The sequence below is a fragment of the Pogona vitticeps genome, chromosome 1 (assembly GCF_051106095.1).
Source record: "Pogona vitticeps strain Pit_001003342236 chromosome 1, PviZW2.1, whole genome shotgun sequence".
NCBI lineage: Eukaryota > Metazoa > Chordata > Lepidosauria > Squamata > Agamidae > Pogona > Pogona vitticeps.
In genome coordinates, this window is record NC_135783.1 from 80,741,465 (window position 1) to 80,760,599 (window position 19,135).

Sequence of the window (19,135 nt, forward strand, 5' to 3'; positions counted from 1 at the left end):
AGCAAGCAGTTCCCCCCAAAATAAGACCTAACCTCAAAATAAGCCCTAATATGATTTTTCAGGATGCTCCTAATATGCTGTACCCCAAAAATAAGCCCCAGTTAAGTGAAACCCCGACTGCCATCATTGTGCAGCAGCCAGAAGAAGATGACATGACTGTATATGAGTAAATGTAGATGGTTGTATATGAAAAAATTAAAAAGTCCCCTGAAAATAAGCACTAATACATTTTTGGAGCAAAAATTAATATAAGACCCTGTCTTATTCTCAGGGGAGCACGGTAGAGTTAAATGTATTATTGTATTCGCGAATAAATGTATTATTGTTTACTAGCCGCATTTCTATTCCACTTTTTCCTTCAATGAGTTCAAGGCAGCTTGGCTTTCCTCTCACATTATCCTTAGCATAATCTCTGAAAAGTAGGTCGGACTGAAAAGTCCAAGGTCACCAAGTGAGTTTCAAGCCTTCCTGAGAATGTGAAACTTGAACCTCCCAAAATCAACAGTTTAACCACTACACAGTATTGTGTTATGTCTAGGATCAAGTTTTTGTACAGTAGTTTCCTATATTGACAAAATAAGAGTGCACAATACTTTTAACAGATAACTAAAATGTCAAAGACTAGATAGCTTTTGAGTCCAGCAGGTTTCTTCATCAGGCCAAACCAAGCATTCCAGGGGAGGGGGTGAGAGAAGGAAGTTTAAAAATCCCAAACCCATTCTGCCAGATGTTAAGCCCACAGTTTCACAGTTTAAAGTAAAATTCCTCAATGAAATCCTGTAAATCACCCTGAGGAATAAGGTCTTTTGGCTTAGAGAGTGTAGACTTCAAACATGATGGGAAAACATGATGAAATTTACATTATTTTCGCTTTCAGGGAAGGAAAAGGGTAGTAAGGGGAGCTGATAAAAAGAATGTCATGTCCTCCCTTCACAAATGAGTACCCCTAGGTTTTGATCATCTATGTTGGGGCACAGATGATGCACTGTGGCATAGTCACACGACTTCTGGAGCACAGCAGGAGTGGGTCGACTGGATGATTCATTTTCTCTAGTCTAAAGAGTGTGGTATAGTGGATAGAATGTGTGGTGTAGTGGATAGAGTGACAGATTAGGACTCTGAAGACCAGAATTTGAATCCCTGATTAGCATGGAAACTGACTGGGAGAGTGAAACTGGTAAAATCACTCTTTAAATATCTCCCTTGCCTTGAAAGCCCTAATAGGGTTGCTGCAAGTCAGTTCTGACTTGACAGCACAAAACAAATACAGTGGGGTCTTGACTTAAGAACGACTTGAGTTAAGAACATTTTGACTTAAGAACCGCTCGCATAGGAAAATATTGACTTGACTTAAGTACTTAGATTTGAGTTAAGAACTGAAAAAACCCACGTGGGAGGCAGGGAAAGTGCAAAATTTGAACTTTCGGTTAACTGTTGGCCAGTGAAAAGGGTGCCTGTCTGCTTCCTCACTCTTCCCAGCGTTTAGAGAGTGGATTGGGAGTCTTCAGACTGCCTGGTACTGCCTGGGCTGTATTTTCCCTGCCTTCCCTGAACCTTTCTTGACCTAAGAAAAATTGAAACAAAATATCCCCCTCTAGTGGTCGAAGGCGGAATAGCAGCTTCCCATTAGTTTCTATGGACGGAAAAGAGCAGATACGGATCAAATGGTTTTCAATGCATTCCTATGGGAAATGCAGATTTGACTTGAGAACTTTTTGACTTGAGAACCGCCTTCCAATACGGATTAAGTTCTCAAGTCAAGACCCCACTGTACACGCAAAATGTCCTATCATTAACAGCCCTCCTCACATTTTTCAAACTCAAGGCAATGTCTTCCTTTATTGAAGTTAATCCATCTCATATTTGGTTTTCCTCTTCCCCTGCAGCCTTCAACGTTTCTCAGCCTTATTGTATGCTTGTCCTTGTATGGTAAATCTAAAGTATGATAGCCTCAGTTTAGTCATTTTTTATTTGAGAGAGAGCTCGGCCTTGATTTGATCTACGTAGGACCCACTTGTTTGTCTTTCTGGGCAGCCCACTGTATCCATTCTCTAAAATCTTGACTTTTTTACAACCCTGGGACTGTACAACCCTGATTCAGAAAAGTTCATTAATTTAACTAGTCAATATTTCAACATTATATTATGTAGACAAGTGTAAAAAAATAGAAAGGCATATTTGTATGTTTTCAGGATGATTGCAGGATGGAGATGAAAGAAAGCCCAGAGACAGTAACAAGGAACCAATGATGTCAGATCCAGGGAATGGGAAAGGTGAAGGCAGAGGGAAGGGACAGAAATGAAAGAAGTGCAGATGCCCTGCATTCAGTGTGCTATCCTTTAAAGGCAGAATTTAATGTGGCTTTGCCAACTACTGCTCTTCTTAAACCCTTCACTCATTCCCTTCCTCGTGGCTGCCTTAGGAAGCCAACTGGGACTCTTTCATGGTGGCTGAAAAGAAGGGGGGAAAGCTGGGAGGAAACAGAAATGAAACAGAGCATCCAACTCTGCAGACTACTTCCAGTGCCCTACTATTCTATGTGCACCACTCAGTCTAGGCTAGGGCATGGCCTTGCTCTTTGTGCTTTTCCATTCCTGTGAACAGAATGTTAGGGCAGGCTATTTGCAGTTTTTGAACACTTACCAGCAACACTGAATAAATAAAACATATTATTTTACCATCAGTTAGGTAAAGTGAGTAGGAGAGATTTATGAAGATCTAGTTCAGCAGTGGAAGACAGGAGGGCCTTGTGTGCTCTGGTCACGAAGAATCAGAGATGGCTAAACGACTAAACAACAATAAAGTTCATTATGATGTACTTGACAGAATATTAGATTTGGATAAGCAAGAGAAAAATAGACCTTGGGCTTATTTGCTGTTGTTTAGCATAACCTACACCACAGGGCAGTTGTGAAGGTAGAAAGGGATGAGACAAGAAAGATGTGTGAATTGTGAAGGGAAGGTAGTATAAAAATATCCATGAACTGGAGGGTGCTATTGCCCATGTGTCTTGCTTGTGGGTTTCCCAATAGGCCTCTGAGGAGGAACAGAAGGCTGGACTGCAAAGGCTTTTGGTTTGAGCCAACCCATCTCTTCTTACATTCCTCCATATACTTCTTGCTTGAGAAAAGACAAAAACAAAACAGAAAACACTGTAGCAGGAAAATAAAGGGAGATGAGAAAAAGATTTTGGAACCCAACAGTATCTAATATGACAAGGAGTAGCACAGCAAAGAAGAGCCCAACAGAGTCAGGGCACAAATTAGGTAGAAGGGAGATGTGAAGGATGAGACTTGGATCTTCAAATACCCTTACAGTATCAGGGATTCCTGTCTCACTGAACACAGCATGATTTACCTCCAAGAAGAAATGCAAGGGATTGTATTACTATACTGTTATTTTAAAAATGCACACCAACTTGGGGAAAAATAATGAAACAGAATGTCCTGAAAGTTCCAATTTGTATAGATACAGGGCAAAAGAACACAACAGAGCTCTGTATTACATAATGTTGCTTCCTCAACTGCACAACTTAAAACAATAAGTTTGGGTAACCAAAACAAAAATCTGAGAGCAAAGACGCATGTACTGCAATCTGACATATCAGATGAAGCATAAGTAAGACACACCTCCAGATTAGTGTTTATAAGATTGCAGCCTTAGCAATGGAAACAAATGCCTCTTGTATCTAGAAAGTCCACATAGAAATTCATGACCCTTTTACAGCCATACCCCCTCAAGATCTAGGGGCAGGGTTGTGTACACCGGCCCCATCTCCTACGCCCCTGTATGTTTTGGCATGCTTGGGGGGCTTCCAAAAGTTTCACTGTAACAAAATATGTACTCAGCAATTATTATGCAAATTATGCATGCAGTAGCCTGCACATGAGTACCACATGTTGTTTTAGGCATCTCTATTATGCTTTTTTGGTAAACCAAACAATGTCAAACATTACAATCTCAAGAGAGTTGCTTCAACCACTTTATCATTTGGTTACTTTTTTCTGCACCTCTTCTATCTCTGCTGTATCATTTTTTAAAGTTCAGAATGTTGTACACAGTATTTCAGGTGTAGCAATGTCAGAGTTTTGTATAATGATAATATAATATTGGTAGTTTTATTTTGCCAAAAGTACCTGGGGAGTTGTAGCCCAGGGAAGGGAGGAATGAATGAATGTGATAGTTGCCCTTGGTGGAGAGACACTATAAGATGCATTTCTTCTGCTGCTATATTTCCATGCTAGTAATTTCTAGTAATATGTCAGCTTTGCAATAGCTTTCTGTGTTGGTGTCATGGCACTCATAGCTAATGTTGCCTGCATTTAGTTTAGCCTTTGATCTGATACTTGTCCTAGGGTCATAGTTTTTTTTTTAATAACACTTAGGTTTCCCAGTTGGAAAAAACAGAGGAGAACTTTTCTGCAGTGTAAGTAAAGCTCACACTGTGCCTGCAATCAGCCATCTCTTATATTAGTGCTGTTCTTGTTTGCCTGTGAGCAAAGATCTTTTGCAAGCTTTTCAAAAAGCAAGCAAGCTTTTTGAAAGAGAAATGTTCCCATGGTTGGCTGAACCAGAGCAAGCAAAGACAAAACAAGGATTCCATATAGGTTATGTATACAAGGGCCTAGGCACATATGGATGTCCAAATGAGCATTATTATTGTACAGAGGGAAGGGGTCAGGATCACTTCCTGGAAATTTCAGATGACTTAACTATTGTTAGCTCTGCACCTCATATTTCAGTGACAAACTCTTATATCATCCGGAGGACAAAACTGTTTCATGGAAAAGGAAAGATGAAGAGCAAAACTGGATGATTGTTTGAGGAGTTTGATTTTTTTTTAGTGCAGGTATTCTGAAGGGAGACTTTTGTGAAAAACCAAGTGCAGAAACAACACATCTGATGCCTGCAAGTCACATGAGCACTATGTAGCTTGTTGTGAAAATGAATGAACTTTGAAAAAACAGCAGCAGCTGTTCCACATGGCAGGTCTTTTTGCAAACCATGCTGCCTACCCCATTTCCTTTTTGATGTTGCCGTTGCAGCTATCTCAAGAACCGTTGAGAGCTTTCTATCTCCATTTCCTGTTGGCCAATGAATTTTAACATACATAAAATAGCTGTCAAAGGGAAATGAGAGGAAGAATGTGGCAATGAAGGCAAACTTTGTACTACCCCTTAGTTTGTATAATTTCTGCAGGAGCAGGGAAAGTTTTATACAGATGGGTAGGATGGCAAGAAAGCTTTTTTGAACAGATTGACAACCATCAAGGAAAAAAAAAACCAACCTTGAGCAGGAGTCACAGAAATATTATATTATGGGAATGTCGTGTTGATTGATTCCGAGTTGTATTATGCTGGCAGCAGTTCCTACTGGCATGCTGCTGATAATTTGTAGACAAGATTCAGCACTCCACCACTAATAAAATCAAAGTTAGCATCATCAACAGCCATTCTTAACAAAGTCCTAAAAGTCCATCACCGACAGGGCTGGCTGAAGACACTGCCAGGGATGCAAACCCTAGTCTGTATAGACAAGCTGCCTGGGCTGGCAACTGAATCCTACCTCCAAAAACAAATGAAAGAATATCATCTTCCAGCATACTTAAGGCCTAGTTTAGGTGGCCCAGGCAAGTTGTGTGATATACAGTCCTCTGTCCTCCAAGAAGGGGAATGACTAGGCCACAGGAGGACCCATCACCCTCCAGCATCTGTTGCCTCAATCTCTTCATTTTATCTAGTGACAGGGCTGGCACCAGTGTCTCTCCACCTATCATAATATTCCTTGGTGAAGACCCTACACAGACCTCCCCTTGCACTGAAGTAAGAAACAGTGATGTCTGGAATACCAAAATCTTCCTTATACCTTCTACACAGAGGAAACAGGTAGGCTGCTAGAATGAGCTCACGTGCCTTCTTTGGAACACACCTCCATAACATTGTGATTGGGAGACAGGCAACTACAAACCATTAAGTCTTGTATGGTTCTTTTTTTTTACGAGAAGGCCCTTGACACCTGAAACATGCTGGGGCAGATGGCAGCGGGTTCCATCCCACAACCTCACTGGGTCCACAAAAGCCAGGTTGGTCATTCTCAACATGTATGTTCTCCAAACATGATGAAGTAGCCCCCCTCCCCTTCCAATGTTACTTGTGTCATGCAAAAGTGACCTTCTGAAGAGGGGAACACTGCTGTGAACCAGAGCATGAAAAAAAAATCAGGGGTGTGGCTCACATGGCAGGCATACACAGATGCAGCAGCCTTCCCATGTTGAAGCTGTAGCTTTTGCATATTGAAAGCAGTAACACAGGGGGTGGGACCAATGGACAACCCTGTTCCTCTGTGAAGAACACACAATGGTATGATTAGTATAAGCAATGAACATTGGGAGTATTGATTACATAAACATCCTGGGCTAAATCTGGAGTAATTACAGTATATGTCTATCAGGTGATGGAACCTTGACACAACACACACATGTTCATTCTGCCTGCAGGGAAACATCCCAACCAAGGACAGAGGCTGCTCTTCATAAAACATTGTTCACAAAATTGGCATGTACCTTCAACATTCAGGAGTGTCAGATGCCAGAGAAGGGCCTGATCCAGCCTGCAAAGTGTCCGGGTCCAACTGCCTAGAGCCCCCACCCCCAGGATTTTCTTTAGTGCTCTTAGCCAGTCATTCCAAGAACTGGCTGACAGTGCTTTACTGTTTCCCCGTCCTGTAAGACGAGGGGAGGGGAGACATATGCAGTACAGAGGAGCCTCTGGCTTATTTTCTGGATCTCTCCATAGTTCCAGTTTTCCCTGTGTGAAACTGAAAAGTCCTAAACAGGGTGTAGGGGAACTATTCTGAATAGTTCTGTTTCCTCCACCCCACCCCCATCTTCACTTCTCTAAGCTTGTGTAACAATCTTTGTAGGCTGGTAACCATTTCTGCAGTTGTTTAAAGGCTCCTACATGGAAGTGTAGCTACAGGAAATATTAAGGCTTTTTTGTATAATAATAATAATAATAATAATAATAATAATAATAATAATAATAATAATAATAATAATAATAATAATAATAATAATAATAATAATAATAATAATAATAATAATAATAATAATAGGTACCCATTTATATCCTTGAAGACAGCTGCAAATAAACATGTATGGAATCATGCTGCCTGCCTTTCTGTCCATATTTCAAAGAGGCTAGCTTTCCTCAAAGTTATCTATCTGATCTGGAGTCCTGCGAGTTGGGAGCAAATGTTCAGGATATGTTCACCAAGGGATTCTCACAGTTCTATTGGGAGAATGCTCTTCATGAACAAAGCATTTAATTTTTATCTGGCAACCAAATGTGGGATTTTTGCAGTAGGAATGTTTTCCTCATTACGAGGATACACCCTTTGTCACTGAGGGATAAATGGTGGCTCATCCATTAACAAACACAGGAATACTGTCTTACAGGATGTATAATGGTGTGGATATTTACTTACTCAGAATGACTATATGCAGGAAATTCTTTCTTTAACAGTATTGCATCACAAAAATGTTTTCTTCAACTCTATCTACCTTGTGGAGTCTAACACCTGGTGCTTAATACTTGTATGTTAATATCACCCTGTCACTGCTCCTAATATTAAATTTTCCTTTTAAATTGTGGACACATATGTCTGCAGACTATTGCTGGATTGCTTCCTTGTGCACATTTTGTTATTGTTTTTACCAGTGATAGCCCTTGCTGATCTTGATGGCTTTTTGACAGTGGATAGTAAAATAATAATACATCAGGTGGGAAGGCAAATTAAAATATTTCATAGTTAAAACTGTAGAGAGAACCTCCGTACGGAGAAGCAGTACCAAGTTTTTAATAAGATTGCAATTACTACCTAGATTGTAAAGAATTAAATGAATTTTTTTAATTGGGCAGAAACTTGTGTTCATGTCACAGTTAATCATTTTGAAATGTTGTGCTGTTCAATGAATTGTGTTGGAAAAGGAAAAAGATGTAACCTTTTCTCTCCCCAGCCCACATAAATGCATGAAATTTGGACACAATAACCCCTGAGAAGTGATTAATCTGTATAAATTCCAAATAAATAGGTCCAGAATTTTTTTGTGTCAGTCACAGTTAATGTTTGTTGTAAAACAGCACACACTCAGCTCACATATACATTTGCAACACCTACATATATTTTTACAGTTGATCAACACTTAGGGCTCTTCACCCTTTGCTCTGTTAAATTTGAATTCACCAGAAACATACTATGTCATCTGTCCTTAAGCCTACCATTTCAACATTTTAAAAATATTTTGAATTCACTGGAATGTTCAGAAACTTAATAATGTTCAGAAGGTCAGATCATTTCATAATGGGCCAATAGGTAGGTCGATTTGAATTTAGTGAAATTAAAGGTCCAAACAGACAATAACTATCAGGACTGGATCTTGTTTTTAACCTCAGGATTTTTCCTTTCTTGATTTTGTATGGCAAATGAGGAATATGCTTGCTTTAAAAACAACAATAAGCTAGCACCATTTTAGGTGCCTCACAACTGCAGTTAATGCCAGTCATTCAGATCCTGCGTATTAGGAGGACTGTCCTTTCCATGAATTACCGTATTAGAGTGAGCAACACATTGTTGCCAAGGTTTTGTCACTTCAACTGCAGTGTTCCTCTATTCATGCTCTTGCTGCTCGCAACAAGGAAAAGTTGGGAAATTGCTCAAATCCAGATTCTTAAAGGGGCAATGGAGGGAGTCCAACTCACCATTCCTAATGTCCAACACAGTTCAAAAGGAGGGCTTTACAGAACCAACCTACCCTTTCTAATGTCCTTGTCCATCTGAAGCTGAAACTGTCTCCATCTGTGCGAGTGGCATAGGTGGGTCAGAGTTGTTTCAGTTCCTTTGACTTCTCCCAGTTCCCGTCTATTGGCCCCTTGGTCCATGCTTATACCATCGAGGTCCCAGATTGGTTCTCTCTCTTCCTCGGCCAGATTTTAAAGAAGTGAACAAGGCAGGGCACTCCTGAGAGAGAAACTATCCTAGCTACGAACAAGCCAGCAAAAATAGGGTCATGGGCTCAGCCCACTGTTATTCTGCTATGTCCATCCAGTTTGCGCCTCTCCTCCTCTACCTCTCCACAGGCTGCCCTTGCTTCTTTCTCCCTCTGATTTTGGATAGGACCACACAACGAGGGAAATGCAAATTCACTCATTCACTTGCTGTGAACTCACACCAGGGAATTCAGATTTAAGTGGCCACACAGAAAACAAGAAAGAGTACTTTTTCTTTTCTGTTTGCTTGCAAGTGGTGCTGTTCCAAAGAATTCCCTTACAAACAATATGTAATACAATCGTCGTCATCATGATCTTAGAATTGCAGAGCTGGAAGGAACACTGCGGATTATTGAGTCTAGTCCCTGTCAAGGATGCACAGTGGGGAATCAAACTCCAATGCCTAAGGTTCCTACTTCAGTTTCTTCATCTAGATAGGTTTTATTTTTTTTAAACTCTCACCCTTGGAGACAAGTTTCATTTCTTAGTCTAAAATAACTGAATGAAGTTTTACTCTTTATAAGTGTGTGCTGCGGGGCAGGGGTGACGGCGGTGGCGGCTCATGATGCAGGAGGTGAGGGGGAAGGTGCTCTGCCAAAGCATTTCTTTGTGTGTGCTTGAATGGGCTTTCTCTCTGCATTGAGAAAGTATAACATACTTTGAACTAAAGAGAAAGGGCCTGACTTTTAAAAAGTTGTAAGGCCTCTGGTGGGGAGCAAAAACTATGGTTTGGGGCTGTAGGATTCTGGGCTGATCGCTGATTCATATTTCTCATTGCATCATGTGATCTGTCTGGAAAAATGTGAAGCAGACTGCCCCAAACCCGTAATATTTCCTGCAGCCCCCCCCCCCCATCATCAGGTTCTGACTTTCTTTGCCTCTTTTATATCTCTATTTAAGCAGGAAACTTTTGTGGGCTTTTTCCTGCATTTCACCATTTCCCAGCTCTTCTAAATTCAGATCTGTCTCTCTCTTCCAAAGTAGTTGTGGACTTGGGATGATGTCCTAGATGAGGCTTCCACCGCAGCAGCCATCATTTCTTCATGGCATGGCCAGAAGGATGTAAAGGCAGAACACCTGCCTACAGAACCAACCCCACCTGCTCACATGCCCACTAGGCTCCTTTTTTGTTTTTGAGAAATTTTGGGAGCCTCAGGACAGTGTGTGTGTGTGGAGAATCCTTTAATAGTAAAAAATTATTGCCAGATCACCATTGCCAGGATCAGGACAAACACTGGCAATCCAGTGCACATTTTTTGACTATTAAAGTCCCCTCCCCATATTATACTGAGAATTCCCTCAGGGGAACCCTAGGGAGCTTTGAAAGCTAAAAGAGAGGGCATAGAAAGCTTTCAATTAATCTAAATTAATTATTTCTGGCTCCAGATCTGGTTTAAGCCAGCATAGTTTTATGCAACATACAGCTATGCTTAAAACATAAAACATAAGGATTTTGCCCATTGGAACAAAGACCTTCTGGTTTAGAGCTATTTTTCCCACAAATTACAGAAATTGTGGTCTTACAGAATTATGTTTCTCATGAATCTTCCACTACAAAGTGTGCTTTTTGTGCAATTAGAAGTTGCATAAGCACGTTTCAAGCACATTTTAGTCTCCCTGCCCCTCCCACTTGCTAAATGTACAGCTGGTAGCCTCCTTTTAAGGAAACACTTAGTCACCTGGTCCTGTTACTCAAATCTGGCATTCCCCTCAAGGAAGAGTGTAGTGTGTGCATATGTGTATGCACTGAACAAAAAAGGGCAAAGACAAAACTTGTATCTTGTTTATCTATAGCCGTAGTTACAGCTGTCTATGTAATCTGTCTGTAGCATCTTATCTACAGCATGGATAGAAACTACAGGCAGATTATATAAAACTCTGTCATGCATTCTGTTAATATTAGCTTAGGAACAAAGCATGTCTAAAAATGTCTTGGCAAACACTCAAGATATGGTATACATTATTGCCTCCCTCACATATACACATGCATGAAATCATTTGATAATCTTCTTAGGCATTCGTCTAGTCATCTGAAATATTTACCACAGTCCTCCTGTCACTTGCACAGAACATGTGCTCTTTGTTGGCCCATGACTGTGTGGCATGTAACATCAAATGTGGCACGTTTTGCTTGTCCTTCATTGCCCTATTGGAGCACATTTACTTTGCATGCATATATAAGGAAATGTTGTTTCCAAGTTCTGATGGCTCCCCCTGCCTTGGTTCTTCTTATTGGGAGAAAGGCAGTTTATAAATAAAACAAATAAACTGAAATAAATAAAATGAAAAGGCAGATAACTCCTTGCACAACAGGCATCACATGGCAAGTAGGATGAAGGAATATAGCCTGGCAGCTGGTCATAATAAACACCATCTGATTCACTGGCAAAGTCAAGCATCTGGAGGAAAAGGTGCTGCAGGGCGAGTGGAGAGAAAACTCTCACAATCCCTTATATATGAGAAAGCAACAAAGAGGGAAGTAATACTTTGAACACATTTCTCAGTTTATCTGTTTATAGGGAACAGAAATATTTGAAAATCTACTCATCTCTTAAGTAAACTGTGGAAAAAGAAAAGAATTTACATCTCTTGCGTCAATATTTCCTCACTAGAAAATTGCTAGGGCCTCTACCTATGTATATAGGCAACAGGATTTCTGATACATTCTTCTTCTTGAGGCAAAAGACAAGATGGCTTCCACTTCCCCGTTCCATGAACAAGCACTGATTGGATTGGCAGATACCTGTATTAGTTCCCAACCCCAACGAAGAGCAGCTTTGGAGGGTGATTAAATCAAGGGAAGAGCAGAACCAGAAAGGGTTAAACTTCCCACTCATCCACCTCCTCTTAAACCGACTTGCCTCCCACCCAAGAAGCTTTAATTATTAATGATTAAAAATATTTTTACCATGCCTTTCTCCTTAGAAAGGACCCAAGGTGGATTTCATAATTAAGAGACAGCATGTAAAGCTAAGCAACAGTGAGTACACAATACTAAAAAGATCAAACTAAAACCAAACTAAAAATGGTAAACAAAAGCAACACCAAAACACACTAAAAGCAGTAGAGTACAGCAATCCATTTAACAAACCCCACTCAGCCACTAAGGGAAAGCTTCCCTCTCTGCCTGCTTGTGGCAGGGGAGCAAAGATGGTGTCAGCCTGGATTTGCACCTGTTCCCCTCATTCATGTCTTGTGCTACCATGACACTTCTTTGGGCAAGCCTCTTGATTCATATCCCTAAAGCCAGAACTTGTAAATGTCGCTTTGGTGGACTACAACTTCCAGAATCGCTGCTCGTTGGCAGTTACACTTTTCGGCAAAGAACTTCTCTTCTTGCTTTATTCAAAACCTGGCTCTGGATGTATGCGTAACTGAGAGGGAACTGCTTCCTGCTGCAATTCCTGGCTTCTGGTTTTATATTAAAGACGTTTGTTGAGCTAAACGCTTCCTCTGATTTTTCTTGGACAGAAAGGATAACACAGGGAAGTCTTTTGTGGCTCCCATCTCCAAGGAAGAGACATATTCCTTCAAAGAGGAATAGGAAGCTTTCAATAATTAAATAATTATTTCTGGTGCCCGGATCCAGTTGACACCACTGTCATTTTACACAAGAGGATTTTTCTAAGTAAGTCTCTCTGAAGCATGTGAAAATAGACAATGGCTCCCTTTGTGACACATATGTGGTGAAGTCTGTCTGGACAATTCATCTTTTACTCAAAATCCAGCCACTTCCCTTCTATGTTGATCCATTGGGATTAACAACATGGTCACTGCTTGTAGTCACACAAGTATGGTCTGCCCTGCCTAAATGTTATTAGGACCACTATTTAAATAGGACAGACCATTAGTCTGGCATCCTCTTTTTAAAATGATACCTTGTATAACCACAGTTATGTATAATTTGAGGGGGGGTATGTACCTTGTATGAGTAACTGACTACTGTTACCAATGGAAGTCAAGCCACAGGAAGTCTCTTACATACATACCTGGTACACAGAGCCATTGAATGGTTTATAACTGTGGTTACGTGTGATCATTTTCAGAAGTGAGTGCCAGGCTAATGGTCTGTCCTATCCAAATGAGATTAATAATATTAATATGGATATATAACCAGAGTCAGAATGCATGAGGACGTCACCTGCAACCCCTCCCCCAAGCTTTCATACAGGCTGACCTTAGTTGCAGTCCTTTCAGTAGCTTGGTAACCAGTTGGGATTAAAACACTGACCCAAATCGTCTTGCTTAGTTATGCTGGCATGACACAAAGGGGTTTACTTTTGAGTAGAAATGGGCACAAAATGAACCATGAACAACAACAACAACAAAAACCCCACAAACCAGGCTGGTTTGTTTCACCGGTGATTTCGGAAACATTGCTTTCACAAAGTGAAACAAAATGCAGGACTTTTTCATCACTGGCATTTCATTTTGTTCCCCCTCCCAAAAGCCGCCCTTCATGGTATCATAGAATCATAGAAAAGTGAAGTTGGAAGGGACCTACAAGGCCATCAAGTCCAACCCCTGCTCAGTGCAGGAATGCAATCAAAGCATATCTGCCAGGTGATTATCTAAGTTTTTCTTGAGTACCTCAAGTGTTGGAGCACTCACCAGCTCCAGAGGTAACTGGCTCCACTGTCATACTGCTCTAACAGTTGGGAAGTTTTTCCTGATATTCAACCAAAATCTGACTTTCTTTAACTTGAGCCCATTGTTGCATGTCCTGCACTCTCGGATGATCGAAAAAAGATCCTGCCCTTCCTCTGTATGACAGCCTTTCAAATGTTTGAAAAGTGCTATTATATCACCCCCAGTCTTCTTTTCTCAAGGCTAAACATGCCCAATTTTTTCAGACTTTCCTCATAAGGCTTGGTTTCCAGCCCCCTGATCATCCTTGTCACCCTCCTCTGAACTTGTTCCAATTTGTTAACATCCTTCTTGAAGTGTGGTGTCCAGAACTGGATACAATACTCAAAGTGAGGCCTAATGAGTGCTGAATAGAAGGGGACAAGCACTTTGCAGGATTTGGAAATTATACTTCTATTAATGCAGTCCAAAATAGCAGTTGCCTTTTTTGTAGCCACATCACACTGTTGGCTCATATTTAGCTTGTGATCTACAACAATTCCAAGATCCTTCTTGCTCGTAGTTTTGCTGAGCCAGGTATTCCCCCCCCCCCCACATCTTGTAACTGTACAATTGGTTTCTTTTTCCGAAGTACAGTACTTTGCTCTTATCCCTGTTGAATTTCATTCTGTTGTTTTTGGCCCAGTGCTCCATCCTATCAAGGTCATTTTGAATTTTGTTTCTGTCTTCTAGGTTATTAGCTATTCCGCCCAATTTTGTATCATCTGCAGATTTGACAAGCATTCCCTGCACTCCCTCATCCAAGTCATTAATAAAAATATTGAAGAGTGCCAGGCCCAGGACTGAGCCTTGGGGTACCCCACTTGCTACCTCCCAGTTAGAGAAGGACCCATTAATCATCATGCTCTGAGTACGATTCTGTAGCCAATTGTATATCCACCTGAAACTTGTCTATCCAGCCCATACCTAGTTAGCTTGCTAATCAGGATATCAGGGGGCACTTTGTCAAAAACTTTGCTGAAGTCAAGATATACTATGTCTACAACATGCCCTCTGTCTATCAGGGAGGTTACCTGATAAAAAAAATGAGATCAAATTAGTTTGGCAGGATTTGTTCTTTACACATCTGTGTTGGCTTCTAATTATTACTGCATTGTTTTCCAGTTGCTTGCACAATGGCTGCTTTATGATCTGGAATTTTGCCTGGATTGATGTCAGGCTGACTGGCCTGTAGTTCCCAGGTTCCTTTTTTTTGCCCTTTTTGAAGACAGAAACAACATTAGCCCTCCTCCAATCCTCTGGCACCTCACCCGTTTCTCATTATTTCAAGAAAATAATGGATAGTGGTTCTGAGAGTTCTTCAGCCAGTTCCTTCAGTACTCTCGGATGGAGTTCATCCGGCCCTGAAGATTTGAACTTGTCCAAGGTGGTAAGGTATTCCTTGACTATTTGTTTATCAATCTCCAGCTACAGTCGTGTCCCATCCCCCCCCCCCCGACTTCCAATTTGTTTGGAAGTTCCTGGTCTGTCTTATGACTGAACTAAAATAGGAATTGAGCACCTCTGCCTTTTTTTGGTCATCTGATATCATTTTTCCATCTCCATTGCGGAGCTGTGCCACTATGTCTTTTGTTTGTCTTTTGCTACTCACATACCTGAAGAATGCTTTTGTGGTTTTTAGATCCTCCCTGAACTTTTTCTGAAGCCACATTGGCCTTTTTTGCCACCTCACACCTTTTTTTTTCTTGTTGGAGTTGTTTGAAGTTGTGCCTTTAGAATTTCTTCTTTTAGAAGATCCCACCCTTCTTGGACTCATTTTCTTGTTAGGATTTCCTGCCTTGGGACCTTACTTATCCTTGGTCTGAGATAATTAAAATTGGCTTTTTAAAAATCCAGAAGAAGTGTGTAGCTACACTCTGCTTTCGTTTCTTTTGAAATCAAGAATTCTAGAAAGACATGGTCACTCTCGCCTAGAGTTTCCCTTACTGCCATTTCCCCCACTAAGTTATCTCTGTTGGTCAGCAAGTCAAGGATAGCAAACCCTCTAAAGGGTTGCTATCCTCTGAAGATGCCGGCCACAGAGACTGGCGAAACGTTAGGAAGAACAACCTTCAGAACACGGCCAAAGAGCCCGAAAAACCCACAACAACCATTAAACCCTCTAATTTCTTTATCCAATTTTTGTAGGAGAAAATTATCAGCCTCCCAACATATATCTGGATAATTGAAATCTTCCATCACTACTACATTGTGTCTCTTTGAAAACCCTGCAATTTCTTTTTCAAAAGTATCGCTCACTTCTCTTTGATTGGGTAGTTGGTAGTAGACTCCAAATACCAAGTTCCTTTTGTTTTTTGCCCCAACTAGATTGATCCAGATGCTCTCAATAGGACAGCCAGTCTCCTCCTCCTATATTTCTGTGCATGAATGCATATTTTTGACATATACTGCAACTCCACCTTCCTTTTTTATTCTCCCTGTTCCTTTTGATCAGTTTCTATCAGTCAATTGTTTTATTCCACTCTTGGGAGTCATCCCACCAAGTTTTAGTTATTCCTATCAAGTCATACTTATCCTCCTGAATTAAAATTTCCAGTTCTTCTTGTTTGTTTCTCATACTCCTGGCATTTGTATGCAGACACCGGAGGTTGTATGATTTGTGGCCTGTTTGTACATCTTTATGAATATTATTATGATTATATTATAATTATTGTTATGATTATTATTGTGATTATTATTGTTAATGTTATTATTGTTGCACTTTTGATCAGTTTGGTCCATTCCTCTTGTTGTGTGTAAGGCTTCATTTACCCTTAACTCTGTGCTTCCATCTCCCTTCCCATTCCAACTCCTGATGAAGTTCTTCATGCTGTCCGACAGACTCTTCTTTAAGTAACTGAAAGTGGCTTTGTAGTTCCACCGAGGAAGAGTGTCTTCTCCTTCTTTTGCTCTGAATGGTGATTCTTTTCCATGGTGGTTCCTCCACTATGTTTGTAGCATCTACAGTATTTTCATCTGCTGCAATGTTTTGGTTTTCTTCCATCAGCAGCTCCCCCTCTGACAGCTGCTGCTGCTCAAGAATTGTATCAATGTAGGCTTCATCTTCCCTTATAGTCTTGAGTGTGGTTACTCACTGCTCCAGGTCTCTGACTTTCTCTTCTAACAGTGCCACAAGGTTACACGTCTGACATGTATACAGCACTTTACTCAGGAACAAAGACAAACATAGCACAAACTTTGCAGGTAACCTTTGAATTGTCTCCACCCTCCATAATCCCATCTAGCTTTTTTACTTTCAACTGTTTGTTTAAGTCTGTCTTGTTTTGTTAGTTTAAATGTAGTTGTACGTATACCCAAAGAAACCAACAACATTTGTTAGGGGCCTCCCCCAGCTAACTCCTTGTTTGCTATCCTATTCGTGAGCTGTTGTTACAAACTCCCTTTTCGTCTGCCTTTAGCTTTATTTGTCAGCTGTGCTCTGCCTGGAATTAGGTATCAAAAGGCCCTCCCAGAACTGGTATTACTTTAGAGAAAATCCATGTACCTCTCTGTCTTTGTCTCCTAGGTCTCCTTCCTATCTCTCCAACAGCAAACTCCCTGTTTGTATCCAGGACCCACCTTACTTGCTCTAAGCCTCCCCCTCCCCCTTGGTGCTGCTGTCCATCTGAGTAGGACAGTGGGCTGTCTGGGGCTTGCTTCCTGTCCCAGTGTTACTTGAGATGTTTAGGGTATTGTGGAAACTGTAGTTTTGCTGCCCATTGGGCTATAGAGGCAGAACCCCTGAAAGAACTACTGTAGCTGAGCTACACAGAAAGCCCCCTCCCTTCACTTAGAGATGGGACTGAACCGAAGAAGCCATAAATCATTTCAATTTAAAAAAATCAGCATGGTTCATGGACACTGTTGAACCCTGAACTATCATGAACTGCCATTGTGCCAATCTTTACTTTTGAGAGGTGAATTGCCTCTCAGAATCATTGTACACAGAGTTCTATCACTCAGGCTGTGACTACATGGTCAAATGCTGCAGGATTTGCTCTGCGTATAAGATGGGTAAATTAGAAGTTTTTTTTTTAACTGACCACATGATGCAAAGAATTATTAAAATTAATCTAGCCTAGCCCTTTTAATCCCGAAGTGTTTTTTTTCTTTTTCTTTGCTGCTGGGGGCTTCTACCTCTTCAGGTCAGAACAATGCAAACAGGCTTTTACTTACGTGGTTAATTGCAATATGTTCTTGTAAAGACAGGGGAATATGTCTGTTGTTGATGTTTTGATGATGTAGGCAGTTGGAATGTGATGTTCAAGACCAGGAGAACACCCCTCTGCGTTCTTTCCTCTCCAGGATCATTCTCCATTATTATTATTTTTAAATCTTACATATATGAGATTAGTGCTAGATCACCTTGTTGCTGGGCCAATGCTTTCTATTGTTGATAGTGACAGGAAACAAATGTCATGTAATAGCGAGTGACATTTCCATGATGCTCTGTCCTCACAACTAGATCTGTAGGCTAATCTTCTTCCTGAAATGTTCATATAAGCTATGTGACTCATAATATGTCAGGTGTCAAAGACACACTTATTCTCAGATTTGCACTTCAGTTGTTCTGTCTTTAACCCTCAATGGTGTTATAAAATACTACGCATAGCCGATTTGACTCTACCATTAGGTGGAGTGAGACAACCTACTGTAGTAGCAGATTTGGTATAGTATGAAAGGAGAACAGATTGTAAGTCAGTGTCATATATTTACAGCTGGAGTTAAAGAAAGATGCTTGTGGGACATTCTTCTTGATTTTCTGCCCCTGTTGCCAACGTAACTTGGCTGATCATTGGTACTGTGCACCTTGACTTGGTGTTGGGAGGGAGCGATCTTTGTCTCAGGCAGCAAAATGTCTTGAGTGAGACTAGACATATGCTACCAAATCCCATGTGCATGGGATTGAACAGAAGATATTTGTTTTTGGAGAGTCAAATATCCTTATTTATCACAGAGGAAAATGCCTCAGTGCTACCCAACAGCTTTTTGTAAAGATATCCTATAAACATCTAGGGACGATACCAATGACTGTACCAGCATGACTCTTTAGTTCAGTTTACAGTGCCAACATAGAACCAGATCTTGTGACATTTCATCAATGCAGCATTTTGCCCCGGCCTGAATACATATTTCCTGGTGCAGTGACTCACTGATGGCTGATTGTGACAATTTGCATTAACTCAGAGAAATCAGAAAGAAAGAAACCGTAAATTAAGCACCTAAAAAACTTGGTTTCCATGATTTGTGTTTTATAGTGTTGCCCTTAAAAACGCAACAGTGGTGAGTGGCATTCTTTTAAACTTAAAATTATGTGTACATTTTATGTTAATATATTGGCACTTGGTGTTGCTGTTCCGTATGTGTTAGCACACAGAAGAGCCAAAAGCAAATTGCCAAAGAAAAGCTGACAACTGAAAATTTCAGGAAATACATGAATACAAATAATTGCTTGTAGCTGA